General features: G+C 40.4%; 1 pseudogene; it reads right to left on the bottom strand.

The window, feature by feature from the left end:
- Positions 1-5,996: 5,996 nt before the first annotated feature.
- On the bottom strand, positions 5,997-8,304 carry LOC111023680 (pectinesterase 2 pseudogene; annotated as a pseudogene).
- Positions 8,305-9,443: the final 1,139 nt, after the last annotated feature.

A 9,443-nucleotide genomic window follows, 5' to 3' on the forward strand; every position in this document is an offset into this window, starting at 1 on the left:
TAGTCTTACTGCTGATTTTTAGATTGAGAAATTCATTTACGCATATATGAATTGTTAGCTCTTGGTTTTGTGAACTTTTAGTGATGTTGTTAAGTTACGTGTCACTGTTTTCATTGTTGGATATTGTGAGAATGCATGTTTCCTTATCGTTGGATGTGACTGGACCATGTTGATTATTGTGGTTGGTAGTATTTGTCTCATGGCATGATGTAGCAAATTTGAAAACGAAATGCTCACATTGATAGTCTGATAATTTGTTTCTGTTGTGTTGTTGGGAACTGTTGATTTGGAGTTGTTTGTTACAATGCAAAGCATGCTGGTGGATTGTGTTGTGAATTGAAATGTGAGAAATTTACCTATAGGTGATCTTGGGAGAATTAGTGGGAGTTGCCAAGGGTGATGGGGCGGGTTAGTGGCTCGTTAATCCGTGGGATGCCTAGCTTGAAAAGGTGTACCGATCGTTGGGTTATTCAAGCCTTGAGTGGATGCCTTGAGGATAAATGGCAAGGCCGAAATTCAAGTTTCTGTGGAGAGGTACGGGTACCTTGGGAATAAATGTCAATGGCCAATACGCAGGGTAGCCATCGGTACCTTGGGAATAAATGTCAAGGACTGGTGCATAGTTCAGGCCTTGGGAATAAATGAGAAGGTCGAACATCAAGTTTCTGTAGAGGAGTATTGAGGCCTTGGGGGTAAATTTCAAGGGCCAATGCGACTCGAGGAGTTAGGCTTGAAGGACTAAAGTAGAGTGGTGCTTGCGAAGTAGCAGTTCTAGACCTTGGGAATAAATGGCAAGGTCGAACATCAAGCACTGTAAAAGGGGGGGGGCGGTATCTTGGGAGTAAATGTCAAGAGCCGACATGCCTCGAGAAGTTAAACGGGGAGTACCAACAAGGGGTGTAGAGGGAGTATTAGTTCTGGTGGGACAAGGGCTAGTGAATCATATGGTTGTAGTCTCAGTAGTTCCGACGCATGGTTATTTGTATGTAATTGTCAAGTTATTGTTGTTATCTTTCGCTGTCTATTTAATTGTCTTGCTATTGTTTTATTTTATATGTGGTGACTGTGAGCATGATTGTTGTGTTTAGTTAGGAAGGGCTACTTACGGAGTACCTTATGTACTCACCCCCCTTTTTTTTTCTTTTCCTTATTTGTTTCAGGTGTGAACAGGGTCGACCGTGGTGATGACGTGGAAGGGGCTTGACCGAGGAGAGATCACTAGTCGAGTTAGCGAGGATAGAGGGAAGGGTCGTTTGTTATGAGTAGCGTTAGGATTTATTGTTATGTGTTGACCCAATGAGCGATTTTGTTTCTTTAGAACTATTGTTTTTTTTTATGGATGTTATTGTTATACGCATCACTGTTGTCATTGGAGTTTAGGTGTACGATTGTTTTATTTATTTAAGAATCCTAGCCACTGAGGTGGACATGAGTTGTTTTGTTTTGAAATTGCCCACGGAGGGCGAAATTTTGACAGTTTATAGAATTGATATTTTTGGTGGATTGATGGAAGTCGAAACTTTATTTTATTTAAATTATTTCACAAATAGTTGGTTATCTCGTGTTTAGAGTTAAGGTCAGACAGGTGGATTATTTAGCATTACCTAGAATGGTATATAACGTCTTGGGGCGTTACACTTCAACTGTCGGTACCACAACCTTGTCGAGCCTTCCAAGGCTATCTGAAAGGCGCGACACTTCATGGCGCCGCTCGCAGCCAGGAAATCCATCTTCCCCTCAAACACTTCCACGTAAGAAACCGGATCTCCAGACCCGTCGTAGGAGCCCATGACCGGAGCTTTGAACCTCGGCGGGATAGGTGCGTCCAAAATCGTTTGGGAAAAAGGCGGCTCCTCTTGCTCGGCCACGCGATGCGGATCAACTGGCTTACATTGTCGCTTGAGATCTTCTATCTTTTTCTGAAATTGATCTCGGAGGAGATCCACCTCGGATCGAAATGAGTGGTCTCCCTAGAAGGCCTCTCTCGATCGTCGACCTCTAGGCTTCCTTCTTCACCATCGTCCCAATGCTCTCGATCCTCGGGCACACCACTTCGTCGCCTCGGTGGCCCTTCTCCCCGGCCCTGTCGGGCGTTGTAGCTGTCAAACGATGTCAGGGTAGTCCGGATTGGTCGGATCCTTGGGCGTCGGTCTTCCACATGACAATCCTGTTGAGGGCGGCTATGCGCCTGTGCTCCCAAGGCTGCGCCCATCTTCACCCGCTGTGGCCTTCGTGAAGGTTCCCCAGCTCGGGCCTCCCTGTGAGGTCGGAACTGATACTCCGCCTTTCTGGTTGGGTGCATCGGTCCCTTTCCTCGAATGGGATCCCTGGAGATGGAGGAGCCAGACATCTCGTTGCCTCTTTCAACTACTTCAAGCCTCGCCTTGACTTCCGTAAGTTCGGCGATCACGTCAGCCACCATACCCACGTCAGCACTTGTCCCTGAGCGCGCACCTGTGTTCCCCCAGCTGCGGAGATGGGGCGCACGAGGCGGCAGCCCGTTCCCCTGAAGCTGAAGTGGCGGAAATTGATCTGAGGTGAGGTGGAAGACTCGGGCTGCTACTGGATCTGACGTGGCTGGCCGACCTCCATTCTCCTTGACCACCCCCACCTGGGGCCGTCGTTCGACGACAGGGGTCGCAACCACCTGAGAGTACGTGAGGTGAGGATGGGCTCAGGAAGTGGCAGCATCCCTTGCTGGAGAGCGGATGGGTGAAAGCTGGGATCGTGACTGCTGGGAGCGGGTTCCGGCATTCGACTCGGATTGCAAATAGTGAGACTGACTTCTAGATGTGTCGTCCCCACAAACGGCGCCAGATGTTTGAGCTCGAAATCACTAAGCTCGGGATAGTCGTAGATCGGGATGTTGGGGACGAACTACGGTCAATGATCTGACACCTGCCCTCAACCCTCTCGAGACCTGCAAAACAAAGTTAGCACTCCGACGAGCAAGTCAGTTCTAATCCGAGCTAACTTGCTGTGTTTATCTAGGATTGCTTACCGTGCATTTAAGGCTAAGGTTTCTATTTATAGAAACTGGGCCCAACAGGAGCTCTGACACACTCTGACACACCCTAAAAATCTGGCGTGTTGTCGAGGGCGGATGAGACACATTTACGGAGTTCGCCCAGGTCGGCTTGACTTCGTACCTCGGACTATAGCTTCTGACCTGAGCAACCTTAGGAAAATTTCTAATTTCATCCGTGCGTTAAACTGGCTTACCTCTCCGATTATGACAGCGGCAAGCTCGAATTCGTGTCCAACAGAGAACAATGGAAAAATGGAGCTTTTGAAATAATTGGATCATCATTTTCAGATTTGTTTTTCTTTTGGGTTTTTTTGATATCGATGGTTTTAGCCTTTAATGAAGTAAGTGGCTGTTTATGTAGTAGAACGGAATAGGCAAGAGAGAGATAAATACATAAAAGGAAGAAAAAAACTAAAATAAATTGGAAAGTACTGATTAGTATTGATTGGTGAGGATTATTTTGTCTTGACCCCATTGAAGGTTTGACAATTAAGAAAGATAAATAAAAGAAGTAAATATAGGCAGAGATTCAAATTTAATCTCTTTTTAACTACATTGAACTAGCTAGCTATATTAGATAGAATATATAATATCGCAAGTTCGCGTTTTAAAACGTTTATACTTGTCAAAGTGAGCATAGCTCAACGGTAATTGACATGTATCTCCAATAGAGAGGTTGTGAGTGCAATCTCCCACCACACTTATTGTACTAAAAAAATGTACATACTTGGTTTATGAAATTATCTTCAAATATTTCAAGACATTTTAGTTAATACAATGTTAATATCGTCTAGATATTCCTATATCTGCACAATATTACAATTACAGAAAAGAAGAAAAAATCTAACAAATGTATTTGTCAACCTTTCCTTCTTAAAAAATAAGCAATCAATACATTATATTGTGTTGGATTTGACCATTTGTTTTTACATGGAAATAAAAGATCTTCACTGAGGTTTTATGAAGTTTTTATTTTCATTATTTTTTATTATCGAAGAGTAGGTGGCCCTTTGACCAATACCTCAAAGATATTATTTGAGGGCCCCAAGCCACCCAAACAATCTATTGGGGATAGTGAGCTTTTATGATGTTAGCGCTGTTTAAAATGTAACATGAATTGATTGGTTATCCCTCTGAATCTCAATATAACTAAGCATATATTCTCGACCAAAAAGTCATTAGAGATTTCGAATCTCCACCAATATATTGTTATCTAAAAATAGACTTTGACTAGACATTGTAATCATTTATTTATATATATTGTAATAATTTCTTTATATAGAATCATGCATCAACATTTGATGCCATATGTGGGAATAATATTTATGTAAAGTTCCTTTCAAAATAGCTTACGATTCCCAAGGTTCTAACAACTATAACATCGAACACTCGAATCTGTTAAACAACGACATACCAGAGAAGAAGGCTCCCATATCTCCAAAACCCACTAAGCCAACAACTGGAGCAAATACCAGGAGACCAAATCTACTCTAGAGGAGGTCCAGACCACCGAACTGCATATGAGCCTGAGATCCCTTGTTATCCCATGAAATGCAAGCAGAAGCTAGATGACCATTAAACCAAGAAAGGCGTGTATTGACCAATTGAGAAGCTCGTTCTCGTCAGGAACGATAGACCTCGCCTTACGATCATTCTCTTTTCCCGACTTTCCTAGAGAGAAGATGAAGACTTACGAGACACTATCATCCATAAACGAGCTCAGGGATAGGATGTACTCATAAGAAGCAACACGATGAGGAATCTGTAGGCAATATGAGCATACATATACAGTTGACCAGTTGAAGAGAGAACTGGTCATCGGGATCAAAGGCGACCTTAAAAAGACCAAAAACAAGCCTACTTTTGATGATGACGAGCCTGAAGCCACCCTTCATTCAGACTATATTCTTAACTTGTCGGTCTTGTAAGGGAGTTGCTTGTCGATCTTCGACAAGTATAACAGCTCAATCGACCAAGTATATCACACAGAAACATTCGAGTGCATCATAAAATTTCACACATATTTTGACGTGATGAAGTGTAGGACATCTCTATCATCCTACAAGTCTCTGCAATGAAATGGTACAGGTTGTTAGTGCCTTACTCCATTTCGATCTGGAAGCACCTCGGAAGGCGTTCATAGCCCAGTTAGTAGCTCACCAGCAAATCATACAGTCTGACACTTATCTGCTCTCCATAAAAAGAAGCATAAGGAATATCTTCATGATTACATCAAAGATTCCTTGCAGAGCAGATCAAGGTGAAGAAATGCACCAACACCTTTGTCCAAGCAACGTTCGTTAATGAGGTGACCCATTGAGAGACTGAGCTAGTAATTATCAAAGAAATTAGAGCCCGAACTCTAAAGGATTACCTCAAGCAAGCTAGAAATTTCATTGAGGCAGATGACATTATCCAGTCAAAGGACAAGAAATCCTACAAAAGCAGCTCGCCCAAGAAGTCGAAAGACAGAGAAAAGAGAGACAACAGGTCCAACTCCTCTATCGGCATAACGAGAAGAGGTTGATCGGTCCCGAAAATCGAGCCGACTGATCGAAATCGATCAAGAACAGGTCGATCGATCGGTTTTCGAGATAGGCGGTTTGGTTGTCACTTTTGAAAAATCAGAACCGACGAGTCGATCGGTCAGCAGTCATGAACCCGTTGGTACCGACCGACCGATTATATTATAATTAAAAAAACTACATTTTAATATTTTATGATTATATTAAATAGTTACACTGATTCCCAAAAAAAAATGGGTTCATTTAGATCCAAATTATAATGAAAAAAAAAAGAAAGAATAAATAATAACTTTCGAGAGCATCCCAAGAATGGTGTATTATATTGGCAATCACAACTATATGAATCAAAGAGGTTACAAATTACCCACAATAATCCCAACTTAATTATTAATATGTTTTATCTAGCTAAAAGTCAACAAATTGAAGATCAAAATCACTGATTTTCAAATGTTTCGAAGGCCAGTAGTGAATGGCACTCCAGTCTCGGTAGCCATGATCCCACCAATAAAATTTCCAAGAGTAAACTTTGATGCTTCCGTGGCACTTGTTATCACTCTATAACCCTTCCATTGGACTCTGTTGCTAGTACAAGAACCAGGCCCAAAATTCTTATACTCTCCATAATACAATGTATTAAGACCAAAATCACCACTCCATTCCGACCATCCCGTAGGGCTCACCGAGTCATCCAAGTAGTTTTGCAAGTAAACTGTTCGAGAGTACTGATTCCATGGCCTCCCCAAGTAGGTTCTAACCGAGCTTCAAACCGGTTCGAGGTCGGCTGCGGCCATCACCCTCGAGTTGTGGATCGAGATTCCGGTGTTCTGGTTGGGTTCCATGCGGCCTTGGGCAGTGACAGTGCATTCTTGCCCGTGGATAGGTTTTCTCACTAAGATTATGTAGTTTTGGAGGATGACGATATCATTGCCGAACATGAAATTGATGGTGTCGTAGATGTAGCACTCTCTTAGAATTGTCTTTGGGAAGGGGCGTAGAGAGTGTCTTGATATCCCTTGAAGCCGCACCAGAAAAAGACGGAGCGATCAGAGCCTGACATGAGGGCTACCGCTTGGTAGTTTTCAGGTTCGGTGGTGTTGCGGAATGTTATGCCACGGCCAATAAAACGTTCCCGCTCACAGCTGCACAAAGTCATAAAAACTCAAAGGCATTACAAAGAGTTGTTGCCAAACTCATCCAACAAAGATTACGGTTAGAATTCTATGAATATTTAATATGAAAAGTATTCCTTACCAAGTTGAGCATAGCTTAAAAGTTCACAGTCCTAGCTAAGATTAGTTTTAGGCTTTTAGCGGCTTGATTCCATGACAGATGGAATACAAGTTTATGTACCCGATGGTTGTCTACGTGACATTTTGTAAGGGTTAGGATTCAGACTTGAGTTGAGGCAAAGATCTCTCAACTAACTTAACTTAGGCATCAGTATGTGAGAAACATATCAAGGTAAATGAAAGGGAGACTATAGAAAAGCATTCCAATTGAGAGAAATGGTAGAGATATCGTAATTACAAAAAAAGGTTTGATTTTGTGGACCAAGATGAAGCTTTCCATCTAGCTTCATCTCACCAAAGTTGAATCACAACTTAAGCATAGCAGGTTAAAAGTTTGATTAATGTGTGTCATCGACAACTGGTTAAAGGCATGACTGGTTAAAGGCATATGTCCACAGTAAAAATGTCGTGAATTTAAATAAATTTTTACTTTCACTTTGTTGTATTAAAAAAGAAACAAAAGTTTCTTTTAATTAAATTTTCTAATTCGAGAGAGGTGAAATATTTCTCAAATAAAGATGTAAATTCTATTTTAGTCTTTCAGATTATCCTATTTTAATTCCAAATTTCAAAATATATCTACTTTTATCCAAAAAGAAAGAAGATAAAAAAAAAAAAGAAGGATACAGAGAAACTCACAAACTTGAAAGTTGTAGAACCTCCTCCAACACTTCTACTCTCAGCAATAATGGTGTACCTCAATCCATCCCCCAAAGCATTATATTCTTCATCTCATTCCCGATCACCACATTCTCCTCATGAACCCCTTTCTTCACATATATCACAAATCTCCCACTCCCACTCCTCCTCCCCGCCGCCACAATCGTCCGGTAATTCCCAGACCCATCCTGCGCCACCACCACATTCGCCTTGGGCGACTTCGCCTGCAGCAGCCGCCGGTCCCCGGCCCGAACCCACGTCGAAAACACCCTTCTATAACCCGTCTCCGAATCGGATTCCGAGTAGTTATTCATCACCAAACTGTTGCTTATAAACTTCGTCACCTTATTATTATTCAGCAGCAGCGGAAAAGCCACGTGGAGGTCTGCGAACCCGGCACGACACGTGTCGAGATTGGTGAGTGCGGAACTGAGCCACGTCTGAATATCGAAATCAGAACATTTGTGGGAGAATGTTTTGTTAGGGTGGAGGACTGTGGTTTTGTAAAGGTGTAAGCAATCGACCAACGGCGCTCTCTTTTTCGGTACGGCTATTAAGGCCGAGTTGCTTTGTGAGGGTTTCTGCTGCGAGAGTTGTCCATGGCGATTTTACGAGCCCTTTTTTTGAATTCTGAGAGCTTCGTTGGGTTGAATTGTTTGGCGTTAAAGAAGTGGTTGCACACGTCAGGAAATGGCGTTCGACTACACCATGTGTCGACGGCGTTGGTGAAGAAGGATGGGGACACTAGTGAAACAACAATCGAAGAAACGATAATGATGGGAAAATGGATAAATTGAATCATCTTTTTCAAATTCTTTTTTCTTTTTTTCTTTTGGGATTTTGATATTGATGGTTTTAGGAAGTGGGTGTGGTTGTTTATGTATGAGAAGGGAAGAGGAGGATTTTTATAGGGATAGAGACAACACAGCTGAGATTGGTTTGGTTTTTTCTTTGAATGGCTATGGGAATAGAATAATTATTCAAGAACCCACCAAAAGTTTGAATTACTCATGGTGTTAAAAGATATGATTCACCTATCGAAAATGGAAAATGTGTTATATTTGTTTTTTGGAATGCACAGATGATATTGAGTTTTAGTCAAAATTTTAACATGGAAGTTGCGTAACATAGAATATATATATTAGCTATATTTTTCTTACTTTGAAGATACAAAAATATGCATCTTTTTTCGGAAAAAAGGAACAATTCTATTAGAGTATATGAGAAACACATAAAAAAGGTTTTAGAGGAAAGCTCTCCAAATTAGAAGAAAATTATGTATTAAATTTTGATATATATCATTTTCAATAAAGACAATATTGCGGATCCATTTAAATTTTTTTTGTTATATAGTTCTCAAACACAATTTTTTTCAACTTTAATTTTTAAAAGCTTCTCTTAGAAAAAAAAATTGTATGGTCAGTAATATTCTATAAGCAATATATGCCTTTCAAAAAACATTTATTTTCCTTTTATATAATTTTTTTTTTGATAATTATATAATTTATGAGCCTGGATTTTCAATCTTAGAAGGAAATATTTATAATTAAAAACTAAAATAAATAAATAACAAGCATATATATCATATGTATAACAATACGAGGCCTTTTCAAGATTGGGGTCTTAGGCCTTTTTTCTCTCAGCTAATTATGTTTATGTAGTTTATTTTAAAATAGTAGAGACGCCTTTGAACCATTTAGTTTAGTACCACCTTTAACCACATTGAACTAACTATATTAGATAGAATAGATGAAACTTTGACATTTAATGTTTATATTTGGTCAATGAAATTATTTTTCTATATGATATTTCAGGATCATATTTTAATTAATATAATTGTTATATTTTCTATATATCCCAATATATAGAGAACATTACAACTATGGAAAGGAAAAAAAAGAAATGAAAAAATCTAACAAAGGTATCTGTCCTTCAGTAAAA

Source organism: Momordica charantia, assembly GCF_013281855.1.
Source record: "Momordica charantia cultivar OHB3-1 chromosome 10 unlocalized genomic scaffold, Mcharantia_2.0 BLBB01000010.1, whole genome shotgun sequence".
In the NCBI taxonomy this organism is placed as follows: Eukaryota; Viridiplantae; Streptophyta; class Magnoliopsida; order Cucurbitales; family Cucurbitaceae; genus Momordica; species Momordica charantia.